General features: G+C 33.5%; 4 pseudogenes; all 4 read left to right on the top strand.

The window, feature by feature from the left end:
• Positions 1–9,610: 9,610 nt before the first annotated feature.
• On the top strand, positions 9,611–10,480 carry LOC133823300 (small ribosomal subunit protein uS2c-like; annotated as a pseudogene).
• Positions 10,481–10,686: 206 nt separating this feature from the next.
• LOC133823299 (ATP synthase subunit a, chloroplastic-like) lies at positions 10,687–12,168 on the top strand (annotated as a pseudogene).
• A 318-nt stretch (positions 12,169–12,486) lies between these two features.
• LOC133823301 (ATP synthase subunit b, chloroplastic-like) lies at positions 12,487–13,893 on the top strand (annotated as a pseudogene).
• A 40-nt stretch (positions 13,894–13,933) lies between these two features.
• LOC133823298 (ATP synthase subunit alpha, chloroplastic-like) lies at positions 13,934–16,132 on the top strand (annotated as a pseudogene).
• The last annotated feature ends 3,800 nt before the right edge of the window (positions 16,133–19,932 follow it).

The following is a 19,932-nucleotide window of genomic DNA, read 5'->3' as shown; positions in this document are numbered from 1 at the left end:
CCGTGCCTTGAGTCACCTTTCCATTTTCTAAGATCATATATCTGTTTCGGTTCATTATTAGCACTAATCCCTTTCTCTTCTTCTCTTAATTACCTGTTGGCGAAGAACCGCGTCAACAATACCAAACGCTCAATAATGAGTACTGCATCCTCAAAATTGTACCCCTCCCATGGCATATAAGCTACTAATACATTTTTCCCAAAGATAGTTCGCCGCCAATTGTCGCAGCACCGTCTGCTACAATCTGTCCCTTTTTAATACATTTACCTCGCGCAACTTGGGGTTTTTGATGCATACAAGTATTTTTGTTGGAACGTTGATATATAACTAATGGAATGCTTAAAGTATCTCCATTTCCCGATAAAATGATCTTGTCAGTATCGGTATGAATGATCTTTCCCTCATGTTCGGCTATAGCGGGAACTCAGGAATCTAGAGCCACCTGTGATTCCAACCCAGTTCCAACAATGCACTTTTTCGATCGAGAAAGAGGAACTGCTTGACGTTGCATATTAGAACTCATTAAAGCACGATTCGCATCATTATGCTCGATAAAAGGAATGAGGGAAGCTCCAATAGAAAAATATTGGAAGGGAAAAATATTTCGAAGATGAACCTGTTCCCATTCAATAGTCAGGAATTGTTGACGCTATCGAGCCGGAACAACCTGTTCTTCCTGACTACCTCGATTCAGTGCCAAAGAATTTCCTGCCGCTACCATATAGTATTCATCTCGACTTGGTGATAAATAAAGCATCCATACATTTTTTGATCTCTCAGAGATTTCATAAAACGGACTTTCTAGATCCCCAATGACCAATCCTCGCATGAATTGATAAGGATCCAATAAATCAACCATTGATTCCTTTGAATGTATCAATAGGACAAATGCGTCCGTAGTGACTAGGGTGGATATCTCGTATCTGAAAACTAGAAGTTCGTCCTATCAATCCTCCAGGGCCCAGATAACTCGATTTTTTCCCATGAACAATTTGCGTCAATGGATTTGTTCGATCCAAAACTTGAGATAATGGGTGTAATCCGAAAAAAGATTCATAAGTAGGTGTTAATGTAGTTGAAGTTACCAAATTCTAAGGAGTCGGTATCAATTTATGCCTAATTGCCCCACTCATAGTTCCTCTAACCATATTTTCTAAATGAACCAGGGCCAATCCGAATTGATCTTGTACAAGATCCGCTACAGAACAAATACGTTTATTTTTCAAATGATTCATATCGTCAAGTATACCCATTCCAAATTTCATTCCAATCAAATGATCCACAGCTGCCAATATATCTCATGGTAACAAAAATGTATTGTTCTGAGGTATATCAAGATTCAGTCTACGGTTCATATTTCGTCGACCAATTCTTCCTAATTCACATCTTTGTTGAAAGAATTTCTTTTGTAATTCCTTACATAAGGATTAAGAAAATACCGGATCTCTGCCTACACAAGCAAATTATTGATAAAACTCCAAAATGGCATTTTCTTTTGACTTAATTTTTTTTTCTCCTTATCATTCAGGAAAGACAAGAAAATTTCAGGGTAACAAACATTCTCTAGAATTTCCCTTAGATTTGAGCCCATAGCCGATGATAGAACTAGAATAGATATTTTCTGTTTCCTACTCACACGAGCCCATATCCTTGCTTTTCTATCAATCTATAATTATAATCTTCCTCCCCAATTTGATATTATGGTGCCGGTATAGACCGAAATTCTGTTATGATCCAATTCTGACCGGTAATAGATACCAGGGCTTTGCAATATTTGATTGATCACAATTCTGTATATTCCATTTACTATAGAAGTTACCAGGGAATTCATTAGAGGAATGTTTCCAATAAAAATACTTTGTTCTTGCATATCCCTACTGGTTTTCCAAATTAATCCGGCAGATACATATAATTCAGAAGAATATGTGAGTGATTCATATGCAACATCTCTTTCTGTTATCAATGGTTCTGCCAATTGATATGTTTCCACAAATAATTGGAATTCAATTTCTTAATCCGTATCTTCCATTTTTGGAAACTTATAAAGTTCTTCTGTTAAGCCCTGGTCAATGAACCTACAAAACCCTTCAAATTGTATCTGATTAAATCTGGGTATTGTAGACATTTTCCCATTTCCATCCCCAAGCATTTTTTTTTATTTCCCATTTCTATTTATAGAAAAAAATCCCATTATTTTCCCATTCTTCATCAAATAAGATAGATCGATATAGCAATGATGGAATTTATATTATGTTTATTACTGAATCACATGAAAATTTACTTAACTCCATATAATATAAATAGATGGAGCAATACGTATGAACGGAGGAATAAAGAGAATTTTATTCTCAAATCGGAATTTGCAACAAATACAAACGGAAAGGGGGTGATAAATTCCACTTAGACTTAGGGAGTTTTGTATAGAATAGCAATCAAAACAAAAAGTGATTCAATTTTTACCATTATTATGATATTCCGTATTCCAAATTCCAATTGAATACCAGAAATGTATTCAGGATTTGATCTGTTCAATGAGATAAAGACATAATAATCAGAAACAACATAGAATTTATTTTTTTAGCACTTAACGTTTTCTTCAATTGTTCAAAAAAGAATTTACAGAGAAGAGAAACATTTTTTCACATTTTTTTTAGTTAAATTCGTAGAAGATGTGAAATGTATAAATAATTTGTAAGTCAAAAAAGCTGATATAACTACAGCTATCTATATATAAGCTCCCTCTTTTCTATTACAGCTTTATTCGGAACAGCACCTGCTAGGCTTTATCAAAATTTCTCGTTTATATATTCAATCGATTCCAGAAAAATTGTAAAAAAAAAAATTGAAGCACGAGAATTTACTGAAAATTACCTATAGACTCATATACAGATAAGATACCTAATTCGATAATATATATCTGTGTAATAATTTATGTTATGGGGTTTACATATACCCATAAATGCTGTTATAATTCAAATTGAGAAACATTTTTTTATTGACAGAAAAAAATTAGTTATGTATCCATTTGAATTTTCTTATACCATTACCATTAGGGAAACACAATTTTATATTCAAATTCAAGAATCGTTCATGAATTCACAATCAATAGTTAATAGTTGACGGTTCAAATTTGTCCTGAATTTTTGCTTTTATGACCGAAAACCTAGATGTGGTTTTTCAATATAAACTGAAAAGAAAGTTTTTAGATATTCGATATTTTAAGATACTATACAATCAATCGAAGGGGTTGATCCAATCCAAACAAAAAAGGAAGGATTTCTTTTAGGAAAGGGATTAAAGAAAATGAGATTCAAAATACAAGTACAAAAAAAAAAAGAAATTTTGTCATCTATTTTGTATCATTTTGGCGGCATGGCCGAGTGGTAAGGCGAGGGACTGCAAATCCTTTTTCCCCAGTTCAAATCCAGGTGTCGCGTGATCAACAAAAGAATCGAAATACCTTGTTATGTTTTGCTGATATAACTTGTCAAATTTTTTCCAGCAGAAGCAAGCGCAGAAAAAGGACTCTTGAGAATTGCTTGATTCGAAGTATCTGGGGAGATTTTGTTCTCTAAAATGAAAATGCTGTAAATCCTTTCGCTAAGGTTTAAGGAAGGAAAGACTATAGTCGTGAAAAAAAAACAGGTAAATTTGGATATGATAGCCCTTCCATTACTAATGGAGTGTCGACTGATTGGGTCTTGAATTAGATTGGATAGCCGGACGAGTAATCTAATTTAATTGCTAGTTGCGGAAAGAGCAGAAGATACTCTGTCTACATACTCATTCATCAAAGTCTCTGAGCACTCTGGCATTTATTCAATTTCATATAGTAATTTAATTTAATTAAATGAATAATTGGCTTTTACTTAATTTATTTATAAATTAAGTATAATTAAGTATTAAGTAAAAAAAGAAATTTTTAATTTTTGATAACCTCTAGTCAAGAACGCAATAGGGCGTCTTCCATGGTTTTATAGCGAAAATTGGCACTGGTAAGATTTAGATCAAATAAATGGGAAAAATGAAAAAGAAATAGGGGTATGCGGTAGATAATGATCTATCTTGAGTCTATATTTTTATACTTTATCTTAATGAAAAGAAGGGCGACAAAAAATGGGTCTTATTATTAACTTAACATTCCTTTGAGACTTGTGATACTTCCAAGGCAGTCTCTGCATATTTTTCTTGTGCTTGAAATCTTCCGATTATACTTGAAATCTTTTAATTATTAAGAACTTATTTGGATTTTTTGTTTTATCAATGTTCTTGGATCAAAACAAAAACCCCTTTTGACTCTGCGCCGGTGATTCTACTATTATTAATGAACAATAATTGAATAATTCCTTCATAGAAATCGAGGACATAATTCCCATGGATATAGTAAGTCTCGCTGGGGCTGCTTTAATGGTAGTCTTTACATTTTCCCTTTCACTCGTAGTACGGGGAAGAAGTGGACTCTAGAAGTACTACTAATTGAGTTTAGGAATAAAACTCTTTCAATTTTTTAATAGACCGTTTTGTTGGGCAAAGCCTTTATTTCCTTTATGTCAAGATTTCCATTTAAAAATGGAATTTGAAAATATTCTTGAGTTTCCCTCCTAGCGAACGGGGAAAGCTTATCCCTCACTCGCATTCGCCTAATCGAGCAGAACGCCACTCGGCTCCTGCAACTGGTCTCGCCTATAGTTATGGTGTTGAACACACATAAGTATAGGTTTTGTTGTCCTTACGACGACTGTCAAAGACCGAATCTTTGCACTTTGCGACCCTATCCGAGTATATGCTTAGTGCAACGCCTCATAGAACAATGAAGTAATGTATTCATACGAGCTCTGGCCCTCAGCAGCTCGAATAAAAAATCAACTATTCATTTATGTTACCTGTTGTGGACCTTCGACGTTTCACCTTTCATAGATCTGGGAAAGGCAGTTTTGGCTTGGGAAGTGATGTTGAGGCTGGGCACGTGTGAGTTGTAATAAAGAAAGCAAAGGGAAATCGGAGGAGTTAGAGCAGGGCTAAAAGCACATGCCTGGAAAACAAACGGTAGAGTGACGCAAAGGACCTCTAGTAACTCTACTACCGCCTTTCCTACCAAAAAGCTAACCTAACCGAAGGAAATTACATAAGGTCTGGAAAGGGCTATAAAGAATAGAATTCCTTCCTCCCTTTCTTCCTCTGTTCTGGAGATAGATATAGCCCTCTCGAAACCTAGCTGTTAGAGTTTCATTTTGGGCTAATAAAAAAAGGAATCCTCGAATGGTTTTTTCCTTCTCCTGCAAGGTATAGAACAACTAAGGGTACTGGTCCTGCTCGTTTTGATTATGCTCCTGTGGTGACCAAGAAGCAGGAGCTTGAGCTCAACCAGCCATTGATAATCACTACTTTTTTGGTTCCCAATCGGGATGGAGATTCCGGTCTGGTGTAGGGGACACCTTCTTCATGATCTAGGAGTCAAATGTAGCCCACGCTAAGCAGGGAGAGCTCCTCTTTGGTTCCATCTATCCATATTCTTCTTCCCTTCCATCCAGGGGAATTCGGGCTTGATTGTTCCGTGTAGTCGATTCGCTCAGCACCCTCCATGAACAGAGTCCATGAGCTCGGGAAGAGAAGTGGGGCCTTCGGGTTGGTATTCGCAATGAATGAAATAGCAATAATCAATATCAATAATATTCATGAATCAATAATATTAATAGCAATAATCAATAGCAATAATTCAATAATTCTTCCTGGGTTGGTATAATGCTATTGCAGTGGAGGCATATTCGTCTTCGGCCTCTAGGTACCAATTAGTAGGTATGAGAGGATTAATGTCGGATCCATAAGGACAAATGATTAATTTATCTATTCAAAGCAATTTACGCGAAGGACTGTCTTTAACAGAATATATCATTTCTTGTTACGGAGCCCGCAAAGGAGTTTGGATACTACTGTACGAACATCGGATGATGGATATCTTACATGCAGACTTGTTGAAGTAGTTCAATACATTGTTGTACATAGAACAGATTGTGGCAACATCCAAGGGATTTCTGTGAGTCCTCGAAATGGGATGATGTCGGAAAGAATTATTATCCAAACATTGATTGGCCGTGTATTAGCGGACGATATATATATATAGGACCATGGTGCATTGCCGTTCGAAATCAAGATATTGGTATTGGACTTGTTAATCGATTCATAACTTTTCAAACACAACCCATCTCTATCCGAACTCCCTTTACTTGTAAGAGTACGTCTTGGATCTGCCGATTATGTTATGGTCGGAGCCCTACTCATGGCGACCTCGTCGAATCGGGAGAAGCTGTAGGTATTATTGCGGGTCAATCTATTGGGGAACCGGGCACTCAACTAACATTAAGAACTTTTCATGTCGGTGGAGTATTCACCGGAGGTACTGCCGAACATGTACGAGCCCCTTCTAATGGAAAAATCAAATTCAACAAGGATTTGGCTCATCCCACACGTACACGTCATGGGCATCCCACTTTTCTATGTTCTATAGACTTGGATGTAATTATTGAGAGTGAAGATATTAGCCATAATGTGACTATTCCACCAAAAAGTTTGATTTTAGTTCAAAACGATCAATATGTAGAATCAGAACAAGTGATTGCTGAGATTCGTGCAAGAACATCCACTTTTAATTTTAAAGAGAGGGTTCGAAAACACATTTATTCTGACTCTGAGGGAGAAATGCACTGGAGTATCAATGTATATCATGCACTAGATTTTACGTATAGTAATGTGCATCTCTTACCAAAAACAAGTCATTTATGGATATTATCAGGAAGCTCGTACCGATCCAGTGTAGTCCCTTTTTCAATCCATAAAGATCAAGATCAAGATCAAACGAACATTTATTTTCTTTTGGCCGAAGGAAAATATATTTCTAGCCATTCAGTAAATACAGTAAATAATTATCAAGGGAAAGGGAAATTCTTTAGTTCAGATTTTTCTGGTAAAAAAGAAAGCACTATTCCTGATTATTCAGAATTTAATTGAATTATGGATAGGGATCATTGTAATCTAATATTCCCTTCTATTCTCCACAAAAATTCTGATTTATTTTTATTGGCAAAAAGGAGAAGAAATAGATTCATCATTCCATTCCAATGGATTCAAGAACGAGAGAACAAACTAATGCTCCGTTCCAGTATTTCGATTGAAATACCGATAAATGGTATTTTTCATAAAAATAGTATTCTTGCTTATTTTGATGATCCTCAATACAGAAGTAAGAGTTTTGGAATTACTAAATATGGGGCTATAGGTTTGCATTCAATCTTCAAAAAAGAGGGTTTAATTGAGTATGTAGGAATCAAAGAACTTAAGCCAAAATACCAAACGAAAATAGATCGATTTTTTTTTATTCCTGAGGAAGTGCATATTTTAGCCGAATCTTCTTCCATAATGGTACAAAACAATAGTATTATTGGAATAAATACAAAAATAACTTTAAATACAAGAAGTCGAGTAGGTGGATTGGTCCGAGTGGAGAAAAAAAAAGGATTGAACTTAAAATCTTTTCTGGAGAGATCTAGTTTCCTGTAGAGATGGATAAGATATTTCGCCACAGTGGCATCTTGATACCACCGGGAAGGGTAAAAAAAAAAATTAAGGAATCCAAAAAATTGAAAAATTGGATCTATGTCCAATGGATCACACCTACCAAGAAAAAATATTTTGTTTTGGTTCGACCCATAATCATATATGAAATAGGGAACAATATAAATTTAGAAACACTTTTTCCCCAGGATTTGTTGTAGGAAAAGGATAATCTAGAACTTAGAGTTGTAAATTATATTCTTTATGGAAATGGCAAACCCATTTTGGGAATTTCTGGAACTAGTATTCAATTAGTTCAGACTTGTTTAATGTTGAACTGGGATCAAGACAACAAAAGTTCTTCTAGAGAAGAAGCCCACATTTACTTTGTTGAAGTAAGTACAACTGATCTGATTCGCAATTTCCTAAGAATCAACTTAGCGAAACCCAATATTTGGTATATCAGAAAAAGAAATGATCCGTTAGGTTCAGAATTGATCTCTGATAATAGGTCAGATTGTACCAATCCATTTTATTCGATTTATTCCAAGGAAAAGATTCAACAATCACTTAGACAAAATCAAGGAACTATTCATACGTTGTTGAATAGAAGTAAGGAATCTCAATCTTTGATAATTTTGTCATCATCTAATTGTTTTCAAATGAGTCCATTCAACGATGTACAATATTCCAATGGGATAAAAGAATCAATTAAAATAGACCCTCTAATTCCAATTAGGAATTCGTTAGGCCCTTTAGGAACATCCTCTCAAATTGAGAACTTTTATTACCTTTTAAAAACTCATAATCAGATCTCGGTAACTAAATATTTGCAACTTGACAATTTCACATAGCCTTTTCAAGTACTTCAATATTATTTAATGGACGAAAACGAGATAGTTTTTAATTCTGATCCTTGCAGTAACACCCGTTTGAATCCATTCAACTTGAATTGGCAGTTTTTTGATAATAATTATTATCATAATTATTAGAAAAAAAATCCACAATAATTAGCCTTGGGCGGTTTTTTTGTGAAAATGTATGTATAGTCAAACATGGACCACACCTAAAATCGGGTCAGGTTATAATTGTTCAAATTGGCTTTGTAGTAATAAGATTGGCGAAGACCTATTTAGCCACTCCAGGAGCAACTGTTCATGGCCATTATGGAGAAAAACTTTCCGAAGGAGATACATTAGTTACATTTATATATGAAAAATCGAAATCTGGTGATATAACGCAGGGTCTTCCAAAAGTGGAACAAGTGTTAGAAGTTCGTTCGATTGATTCAATATCAATGAACCTAGAAAAGAGAGTTGAGGGTTGGAACGAACTTCTAACAAGAATTCTTGGAATTCCTTGGGGGTTCTTGATTGGTGCTGAGCTAATTATAGTGCAAAGTCGTATCTCTTTGGTTAATAAGATCCAAAAGGTTTATCGATCCCAGGGTGTGCAGATCCATAATAGACATATAGAAATTATTTTCCATCAAATAACATCAAAAGTGGTGGTTTTAGAAGATGGAATGTATAATGTTTTTTTACCCGGAGAACTTATTGGATTGTTGCGGGCGGAACGAACGGGGGGCGCTTTGGAAGAAGCAATTTCTTACCGAGCTATATTATTGGGAATAACGAAAGCATCTCTAAATACTCAAAGTTTCATATCCGAAGCGAATTTTCAAGAAACCGCTTGCGTTTTAGCAAAAGCCGCTTTACACGGTCATATTGATTGGTTGAAAGGTCTGAAAGAAAATGTTGTTATAGGGGGGATGATACCCGTTGGTACCAGATTCGTTGGTACTGGATTCAAAGGAATAGTGCACTATTCAAGGAAGCATAATAACATTCCTTTGGAACCCCAAAATAAGAATTTATTTGAGTGGGAAATGAGAGATATTTTATTCCACCACAGAGAATTATTTTCTTTTTGTATTTCAAAGAATGTACATGATACATCAGAACAATCATTTCTAGGATTTAATGATTCCTAATAACAGACTCATCCTTTTTGATTTGGTAATAGTAATAAGGAGAATAATAAAGAGAATAATGAATAGAAAAGAAAGATTGAAAAAAAAAATAAACGGCTTAGATCACGTATCAACGGCCAATTTCCGTTAGAAGAGAAGGTTCCATGGGAACTATTATTTTTTTCTATTTTCAGGGTACCTCATCTCTTTTTTTTCTTTGAAAAAAAGAGAGAAGAAGTGTGGGGAGAAATGACAAGAAGATATTGGAACATCAATTTGGAAGAGATGATGGAAGCTGGAGTACATTTTGGTCATGGTACTAAGAAATGGAATCCTAGAATGGCACCTTATATATCTGCAAAGCGTAAAGGTATTCATATTATAAATCTTACTAGAATAACTCGATTTTTATCAGAAGCTTGTGATTTAGTTTTTGATGCAGCAAGTAGGGGAAAACAGTTCTTAATTGTTGGTACCAAAAATAAAGCAGCTGATTCAATAGCAGGGGCAGCAATAAAGGCTCAGTGTCATTATGTTAATAAAAAATGGCTTGGTGGTATGTTAACGAATTGGTATACTACAGAAATGAGACTTCATAAGTTCAGAGACTTGAGAACGGAACAAAAGACGGGCAGACTCAACCGTCTTCCGAAAAGAGATGCGGCTGTGTTGAAGAGACAACTATCTCACTTGCAAACATATTTAGGTGGGATTAAATATATGATGGGGTTACCTGATATTGTAATAATCGTTGATCAACAAGAATAATATGCGGCTCTTTGAGAATGTATCACTTTGGGAATTCCAACGATTTGTTTAATCGATACAAATTGTGACTCGGATTTAGCAGATATTTCGATTCTAGCGAATGATGACGCTATAGCTTCAATTCGATTAATTCTTAACAAATTAGTATTTGTGATTTGTGAGGGTAGTTCTAGCTATATACGAAATTCTTGATTAATAATAAGATAAGGAAATTATTTTGGGAACTCCATAGAATATAGATTTATTGAACCGGTTACTATTCCTGAATCGCACAAAAGAGATTAAAATAACTGAGGCTTTGATGTGATTAGTTGATATTCAAAATAGAGGATTCCTATGGGCGAGTCAAAAAAGAGCTGGGTGAATCAAAATAATTTCTTTTAAAGTTTTATTTCTTTCAGAGGGTAATATGAATTTTTTATTATGTTCCATCAACACACTAAAAGTGTTATACGATATATCCGGTGTGGAAGTAGGCCAGCATTTCTATTGGCAAATAGGAGGTTTTCAAGTCCATGCCCAAGTACTTATTACTTCTTGGGTTGTAATTGCTATCTTATTAGGTTCAGCCATTCTAGCTGTTCATAATCCACAAACCATTCCTACGGATGGTCAGAATTTTTTTTGAATATGTTCTTGAATTCATTCGAGACGTGAGCAAAACTCAGATTGGAGAAGAATATGGTCCATGGGTTCCATTTATTGGAACTCTGTTTTTATTTATTTTTGTTTCGAATTTGTCTGGGGCTCTTTTACCTTGGAAAATCATACAGTTACCTCATGGTGAGTTAGCCACACCTACAAATGATATAAATACTACCGTTGCTTTAGCTTTACTCACGTCAGTAGCATATTTCTATGCGGGCCTTAGCAAAAAAGGATTGGGGTATTTTGGTAAATACATTCAACCAACTCCAATGCTTTTACCCATTAACATCTTAGAAGATTTCACAAAACCCTTATCGCTTAGTTTTCGACTTTTCGGAAATATATTAGTTGATGAATTAGTAGTTGTTGTTCTTGTTTCTTTAGTACCTTTAGTGGTTCCTATACCTGTCATGTTCCTTGGATTATTTACAAGTGGTATTCAAGCTCTTATTTTTGCAACTTTAGCTGCGGCTTATATAGGAGAATCCATTGAAGGTCACCATTGATTAGTTTTCGCCATAGTCTTTTTTTTAGCTTAGCCTGACACAATGTATACGCGTCACAAGGGAATCCACTTAGGCTTAGGGAAGACAGTGGTTTACAAAAAAGGAAATTTATAAAAAAAAAAAAGAAACAAAAGGGGATTTTTTAGGGAAGGAGGGGGGGATCGAACTAGGTGTATGTAATCTACTCGCTATAAGACAATTTTTGTGGATGTTTCAAAGAATTATTCTAGAATAGAATTCGAATGAATCTGAGATACGAATAGTTGGTTTACGTTATAGGGGAAAGACATGTATATGTGATATTAGATATTAACTAGGTATATATGAACTAAAAATATATCTAATTTGTACTACTAGTGTTGTCTAGGAATTCCGATAGTGTTGTCTAGGAATTCCGACGAAAGTCTTTCTCTTTCATCTGTAATTTTGAGTTAAATATTTAATGAAGTTAAATCACGAATTAAAGAACAAAGAATTCAAAGAATGATTCCGAAGAAAAGAAAAAAAGAAAGAGATGGAAGAACAAAAGTGGTACGGATTCACAAAATTACATGGATAGGAACTAAAAAAAATGAGATATCGAAGTAGTTATGATAATTCATGAATATTATTATTTTATTTAATTTCAATTCCGGGTTCTTATTTACTTTAAACTGAATAAATTTGAGCGATGGAATTAAGTAAGTCATAATTCATTGGTTGATTGTATCATTAACTATTTCTTTATCTTTTTGTTTTGGTGCGAGGAACTTATCATGAATCCACTGATTTCTGCCGCTCTGGATTGGCCGTAGGGCTTGCTTCTATTGGACCTGGAGTTGGTCAAGGTACTGCAGCGGGACAAGCTGTGGAAGGGATTGCGAGACAACCAGAGGCAGAGGGAAAAATACGAGGTACTTTATTGCTTAGTCTGGCTTTTATGGAAGCTTTAACAATTTATGGACTGGTTGTGGCATTAGCACTTTTATTTGAGAATCTTTTTGTTTAATCTTACAAAGAAAAATCTATATCTATTTATTATTTCTTTATTTAGTGGTATTTTAAAATATAAAAATAATAGAATAAATAAATAAAAGAGAGATAATTATTCTATCTAATAATAATTCTATCTATAAGAAAGAGGAGACCATATGAAAAATATAACTGATCCTTTCCTTTCCTTGGGTTATTGGCCATCCGCCGAAAGTTTTGGGTTTAATATCGATATTTTAGCAACAAATCCAATAAATCTAAGTGTAGTGCTTGGCGTATTGATTTTTTTTGGAAAGGGAGTGTGTGCGAGTTGTTTATTTCAAGAATAGGTTGGATCCAACCAACTGTACTTTATTTTTTGGTATTAAGTAGGAAAGAATGGGTGCATGATTCCACGAATTACTTCTGAATAAATTAAGAAATCATATTTAAGAACTATAGCATTTCGTGATTCATTGGTAAATCTACTTTGATTCTCTATCAACCAATAATGTGGGACCATTAACAGGGTTAAAGCTAAATCGTTTGAAGTCCTGATACAAGCATGGTACTCTTTCTACTACCATGTTAATCCAGAAATGGTTTTAAAACGAAGAGTTGGGATTTTTTTCGATATAAACACTCATGTCGATAAAAAAATGGATTTAAACCTTTTATTTGATTGAAAAAAATGAAAAAAAAAAGTGTATTTCAACCCCCCCCCCCCCCTTTTTTATCCAATGCTAAGTGGATGACCTATGCATAAAGTAAGAGGAATTCTTTGGATTTTAGGAAAAAAAAGAAACAACTTTGTTGACAATTATTTGTTTGGTCAGAAGAGTCCTCCGAATATTTTTTTTCTTGGATTAGTGAGCGGTTTCAATATTTTTATATTCGAATATGACTAGAGAAGAGAGGACAAGCTCATTACATTAAAAAAAATATTTTGGGAATTCTGATAAGTATCAGAAGTAATTGAGCACGAGAGCCAAATGAATCGAAAGATTCATGTTTGGTTTGGGAAGGGATCGTGGAAGTTTTGAAATGAATGGAAAGATAATCTAATTTCATTAAGTGATTTATTAGATAATCGAAAACAGAAGATCTTGAAGACTATTCGAAATTCAGAAGAACTACGCGGGAGGGCCCTAGAACAACTGGAAAAAGCCCGGGCCCGCTTACTAAAAGTAGAAAAGGAAGTGGATCTGTTTCGAGTGAATGGATATTCTGAGATAGAACGAGAAAAATGGAATTTTATTAATTCAACTTCTAAGACTTTGGAATAATTGAAAAATTACAAAAATGAAACCATTCATTTTGAACAACCAAGAGCGATTAACCAAGTTCGACAACAGGTTTTCCAACAAGTCTTACAAGGAGCTCTAGGAACTCTAAATAGTTGTTTGAACAACGAGTTACATTTACGTACCATCAGTACTAATATTGACATGTTTGGAATGATGAAAGAAATAACGGATTAGTCCTTCTACTGCAAGGATTTTTTTTTTTTTGAAAGAAAAAAAATAATTAAGAAATATTCATGGTAACCATTCGAGCCGATGAAATTAGTAATATTATCTGTGAATGTATTGAACAATATAATAGAGAAGTAAAGATTTTCAATACCGGTACCGTACTTCAAGTAGGCGATGGCATTGCTCGTATTTATGGTCTTGATGAAGTAATGGCAGGTGAATCAGTAGAATTTGAAGAAGGTACCATAGGCATTGCTCTGAATTTGGAATCAAATAATGTCGGTGTTGTATTAATGGGTGATGGTTTGCTGATACAAGAAGGGATTTCTGTAAAAGCAACAGGACGAATTGCTCAGATACCGGTAAGTGAGGCTTTTTTGGGTCATGTTATAAATGCCCTGGCTAAACCTATTGATGGTCAAGGTGAAATTTCAGCTTCTGAATCTCGTTTAATTGAATCTCCTACTCCGGGTATTATTTCGAGACGTTCCGTATATGACCCTCTTCAAACATGACTTATTGCTATTGATTCTATGATACCTATAGGACGTGGTCAGCGAGAATTAATTATTGGGGACAGACAGACTGGGAAAAGAGCAGTAGCTACAGATACGATTCTCAATCAACAAGGGCAAAATGTAATATGTGTTTATGTAGTTATTGGTCAAAAAGCATCTTCTGTGGCTCAGGTGGTGACTGCTTTACAGGAAAGGGGAGCTATGGAATACACTATTATGGTAGTTAAAATGGCGGATTCTCCGGCCACATTACAATACCTCGCTCCTTACACAGGAGCAACTCTTGCTGAATATTTTATGTACCGTGAACAACACACTTCAATCATTTATGACAATCCCTCCAAACAAGCACAGGCTTATCGCCAAATGTCTCTTTTATTACGAAGACCACCGGGCCGCGAAGCTTATCCCGGAGATTTTATTTATTTGCATTAACGCCTTTTGGAAAGAGCTGCTAAATCAAGTTCTAGTTTAGGTGAAGGAAGTATGATTGCTTTACCAATAGTTGAGACCCAATCGGGAGATGTTTAAGCTTATATTCCTACTAATGTAATTTTGATTACAGATGGACATATATTCTTATCCGCTGATCTGTTCAATTCTGGAATCTGCCCTACTATTAATGTAGGCATTTCGGTTTCCAGAGTAGGATCCGCGACTCAAATTAAGGCCATGAAACAGGTAACCGGCAAATTAAAATTAGAATTGGCACAATTCGCAGAATTAGAAGCCTTTGCACAATTTGCCTCTGATCTCGATAAAGCTACTCAGAATCAATTGGCAAGAGGTCAACGATTACGTGAATTACTCAAACAATCTCAATTGGCCCCCCTTGCGGTGGAAGAACATATAATCACTATTTATACCGGAACGAACGATTATCTTGATTCATTAGAAATTGGACAGGTAAGGAAATTTTTGCTTGAGTTACGGAATTATTTAAAAAAGAATAAACCTCAATTCCAAGAAATCATATCTTCTACCAAGACATTTACTGAAGAAGCAGAAGCCCTTTTGAAACAAGCTATTCAAGAACAGATGGAGCATTTTCTCCTTCAAGAACAAGTCTAAATAAATTGATCTTTTTAAATCCGTAAATCTGTATATATTAAGTAAGAAGTGTATATAAGAAGCGGATCTTTTATTTAAGCCATTCAAAACATCTTTCTTGATATAGAAATATCAAATAGAAAATACATATGGAAATAAATTGCGTCCAATAGGATTTGAACCTATACTAAAGGTTTAGAAGACCTCTGTCCTATCCATTAGACAATGGACGCTTTTCATTTCAATTTTATTTTTTATTTTTAATATTCGTAAAAAACGAATATAGGACAGGGCCGGGAGTTGGGTATTCACTTTGCATTTTAATAATGCAAATGAATTACATTAATTATATTCGAATTATTAAATAAGATTATTTTCTAAATTTTCGAATAATAGTATTTATTATACTTTAATTTGAAAATTTTTATTCAAATGAAAAAATTCAATATTATTTCAATTGAATTTAATATTTAGTTTTAAAATAGAAAGAATTTTCTAATATAAAAATAGAGAGATTGTTAGGAATATTGATTAGAGATAAGAAATCAAGTAAGCACAAGCGGGTAGCGGCAATCGAACCCGCATCGTTAGCTTGGAAGGCTAGGGGTTATAGTCGACGTTGATTCATCAGTTTTACTTAACGTCTCTAATTCAAAACCGAACGTGAAACTTTGATTTCATTCGGCTCCTTTATGGAATATGAATAAATTTCCGAATGTAAGATATGAATGAAATAAAAAAAAAATCAACCTATAACATCTATGCCAGCTTTTCTGTATGAATGCATTAAAACGGCCTGCTTTCTACACGATCCTTATAGAAAAGAAGGGGATTCTAACACTTTTTCTTGTTACTTCGTTCTCTATTTCTATTTTAAAGAATCCTTAGGAAAAGCATTTTGTTTCTACCGAGCTAAAAAATTTGTCGATGTCTCTAGTAAACCAAAGTCATTGTTTAATAGCTATTTTGCTTCAATTTTCCCTATAACAAAAAAAAAAGGAAGATTTAGTTACGGTTAGAAATAAACTTTCTATCTTTATCCATGGATTCCTTACTCATACTCATTAAGTTGGAAGTATTGATCCAATTTTTTAAATTTATGTTTCGTAATTCCACAATCTAATTTTTCAATTTGTAATTGACTCTTGGATACAAATCACGACAATGTATATTTTTCCTCGAATTTTTCATTGAGAGGAAAATGGTTAAATCTTTTTTACAAGATAAAGTTTTTGATCAGAATGGAATATTCATCAAACCAAGGGACCCCTTAACTATATAAGGGGTTAATAGAACGAATCACACTTTTACCCGCTACAATCCCATTATTGTATATAAAGGGACTTTTTGTCGAACAAGCAACTCAGGCGTAATCAAAAGATAGGATAAAAAAAGAATCATGAAAATTAGAGCGGTACCGAGAGGACTTAATGAGATTAAGAAACGCGGACTCATTTAAATAACTAAAAACCAAGTCTGTTGCTAGCGGTTTTTGATGGATATGGATATGACTTGACAAAATTATTTAAGCCGTAACATAAAAATGCATTGTTCAAGAATTTATGGTTCTTTATTTTTTCTTAATTTTTTATTTCTTTTTTATTATTATAAAAATTTTAATAAAAAAAGAAATATAATCAAAACAATATAATAAAAAAGGTGTCGGTGTATTATAAAGTAAATCAAAGCAACTCAAAATAGTGTTTAAAAATAAACCTAAGAAATGACATTTTGATTATATATCAAAGGAATCAAAACAGTCTTTCTTATGATTGTTTTAATATTTAATATAATAATAAGCATTTGTGTTTTCAAATTTAATTTTTAATAAATAATTAAAATTCGATTTGTTTTTGTTGGAATAAAAGATGCCCGGCCCAGCTAGGTATTGACCAGGCCAAGACGTGGAAATAATAAGGTTTCTTTGGAAAAAAATCAAAGAAAAGAGGTATTTTTTTGTATTTTATTTCTTAATTCTTATTTTTATATTATTGTTTTTTATATAGTTATATTTCTATATTGAAAAAATAAATAAGAATAATTACTATGTTCCATAAGCCAAAACAAAATAAGGCTTGAAAAAAACCCTTCTTATTATGTATATATCTTTTTCAATTGGGGGAGAGATGGCTGAGTGGACGAAAGCGTCGGATTGCTAATCCATTGTATGAATTTTTCGTACCGAGGGTTCGAATCCCTCTCTTTTCGTTTTCGTCAATAACTTTGTATTTCCTTTCGAATTTTTCGCGAGTTCCTTTTTTTAGTTATTTTCTATAGTTATAGTTAAAAATTGGAAATATCTAAAATCCTACTGAGAACTTTTTAAAATCAAGCAAAAAAAACAAAAAACCCTCTTTATTTTTTATTCTTCACGTCCAGAATTATGCCCCGGATCATTAGATAGGAATCCAAAGATGAATAGAGAGACAAAGAATATTACTACCGTGTAAACAAATAGTTTTAGAGTAAGCATTAAACAATCTCCAAGATTCTTTTTTTTAGGAAAAAAGAGAATAGATTCTCTATTTGTATTTTATACCGCATACCCTACTTTTTTCTATTTTTATTTTGATACCAATTAAGACTAGAAATAGAAAAGAATTTTCAAAAAAGTTTTTTAAAATACTTTTTAATACAAAGTGGAGTTTTTGTTCATTACCAAATTTTTTCTTTCATACCCACAATCAGACATTGTGGAAGACTTCAAGAGGTCTTGCAATGGAAAAAGACCAGAATAAGGAAGTGAAATGGGGGTGTTCCCAATTTATTACAGCTATACCAGTCTGATCTTATCATATCTATAATTTTTTTGTTTTCAAATAAACGATGAATTTGTCAAGCACAGTATTAAAAATCTTAGCGAAAACTTACAGCGGCTTGCCAAACAAAAGCTAATAGAAAAAATAGAAGAGGGATTACTGGCATAAAATCCATGATTGGATTTAAAAAAGTGTAAGCCTCGAGCAATTTGGCGATGAAAAAACTACTTCAAGAAAGGGCAGAATTAAGATAGATACAGATCAAACTAAATATGTTAAGCATAACAAACATTTTATTCTTGAGGGTAATTGTATTTATTTTGATTGAGTTATTAATAAGGCGAATTGTTGATATAAGGCAAGCTGAATAAAAAGAAATTAAATTAGCTATACCAAAAAACCTTCTTTGATTTGAAGTTGCCCAATCAAAACCCCTTCAATTCTCAAATTAAAAGTGAATCAAATAAATCATACTTTCATACAATATCTTAATTGAATTAGATGTAATGATCAATAAATTCATCAGTTTAATCCAATATCTACATATAGCAAAATTCTATCAATAATTTTTTTTATATTTAGGCTGGAGTTGACGAACAATCAAGATTACTATTAGTCTTTATTAGTGTCAAATAAAAATGGGCGTGGCCAAGTGGTAAGGCAACGGGTTTTGGTCCCGCTATTCGGAGGTTCAAATCCTTCCGTCCCAGAGCATATTCGTCTGGGTGTAATATTGTTCATACATATTATTATGGATATTCTTTAATATTAAATACATATTATAACAATAATATCAGTTAAAGAATAATAATAATATTATTGAATTAATAATAATATTAATAGCATATTATTAAATACATTTTCGGGTTGGATCAATAACATTATGCTATCGTGGATGCTATTGAGCTATTATTGTAACATAATTTTTTCTTCCATTTGAATTCATTTCAATAATTCTTTTAGCTGCTTTGATAGGGCCAATTGTCGTGGCGCGCCAGTAAAAAATCTCTAAAATTAGCAACAATAATCAAAATGAAACGTAATTCCATGTTATCACATTTATTTGTTATCCCTTTCATTTTTTTTCCTTCAATATGTCTAAAATCGAAATTTTTTATTTGATCTATTACCAATATATTTCTTTGTTCCATACTTTTTATATTCTATTCAATCGAATCCCTTGCATTCTTGGTCATAGTCTATTGAAATGAATTGAAATTGATTAAGGAGTTGGTCAATGATGCTCGAACATGTACTTGTTTTGAGTGCCTACATATTTTCTATCGGTATCTATGGATTTATCACTAGCTGAAATATGGTTAGAGCTCTTATGTGTCTTGAACTTATACTGAATGCAGTTAATATGAATTTCGTAACATTTTCGTATTGTTTCGATAGTCGCCAATTAAAAGGAAATATTTTCTCCATTTTTGTTATAGCCATTGCAGTGGTTGAAGCAGCTACTGGACCAGCTATTGTTTCGTCAATTTATCGAAACAGAAAATCAACTCGTATCAACCAATCGAATTTTTTGAATAAGTAGTAGCATTGATACGTAGTATTAACCATAGAAATTAGAATATTCCTAAATTCTAATTTGTGTGTACTATACATAATGTATGATCATGTTTGCGAAAATATAAGAAATCAAAGGATCTTAGCTCTCTCACATGACTCGATCTGGAAGTAGATTGATTAGAATAATTCTGGTAAATCTGAATCATTGATTCATCTGGT

This window comes from Humulus lupulus, chromosome 3 (assembly GCF_963169125.1).
Source record: "Humulus lupulus chromosome 3, drHumLupu1.1, whole genome shotgun sequence".
NCBI classification, from domain to species: Eukaryota; Viridiplantae; Streptophyta; class Magnoliopsida; order Rosales; family Cannabaceae; genus Humulus; species Humulus lupulus.
This window is presented reverse-complemented; position numbering and strand designations above follow the sequence as displayed.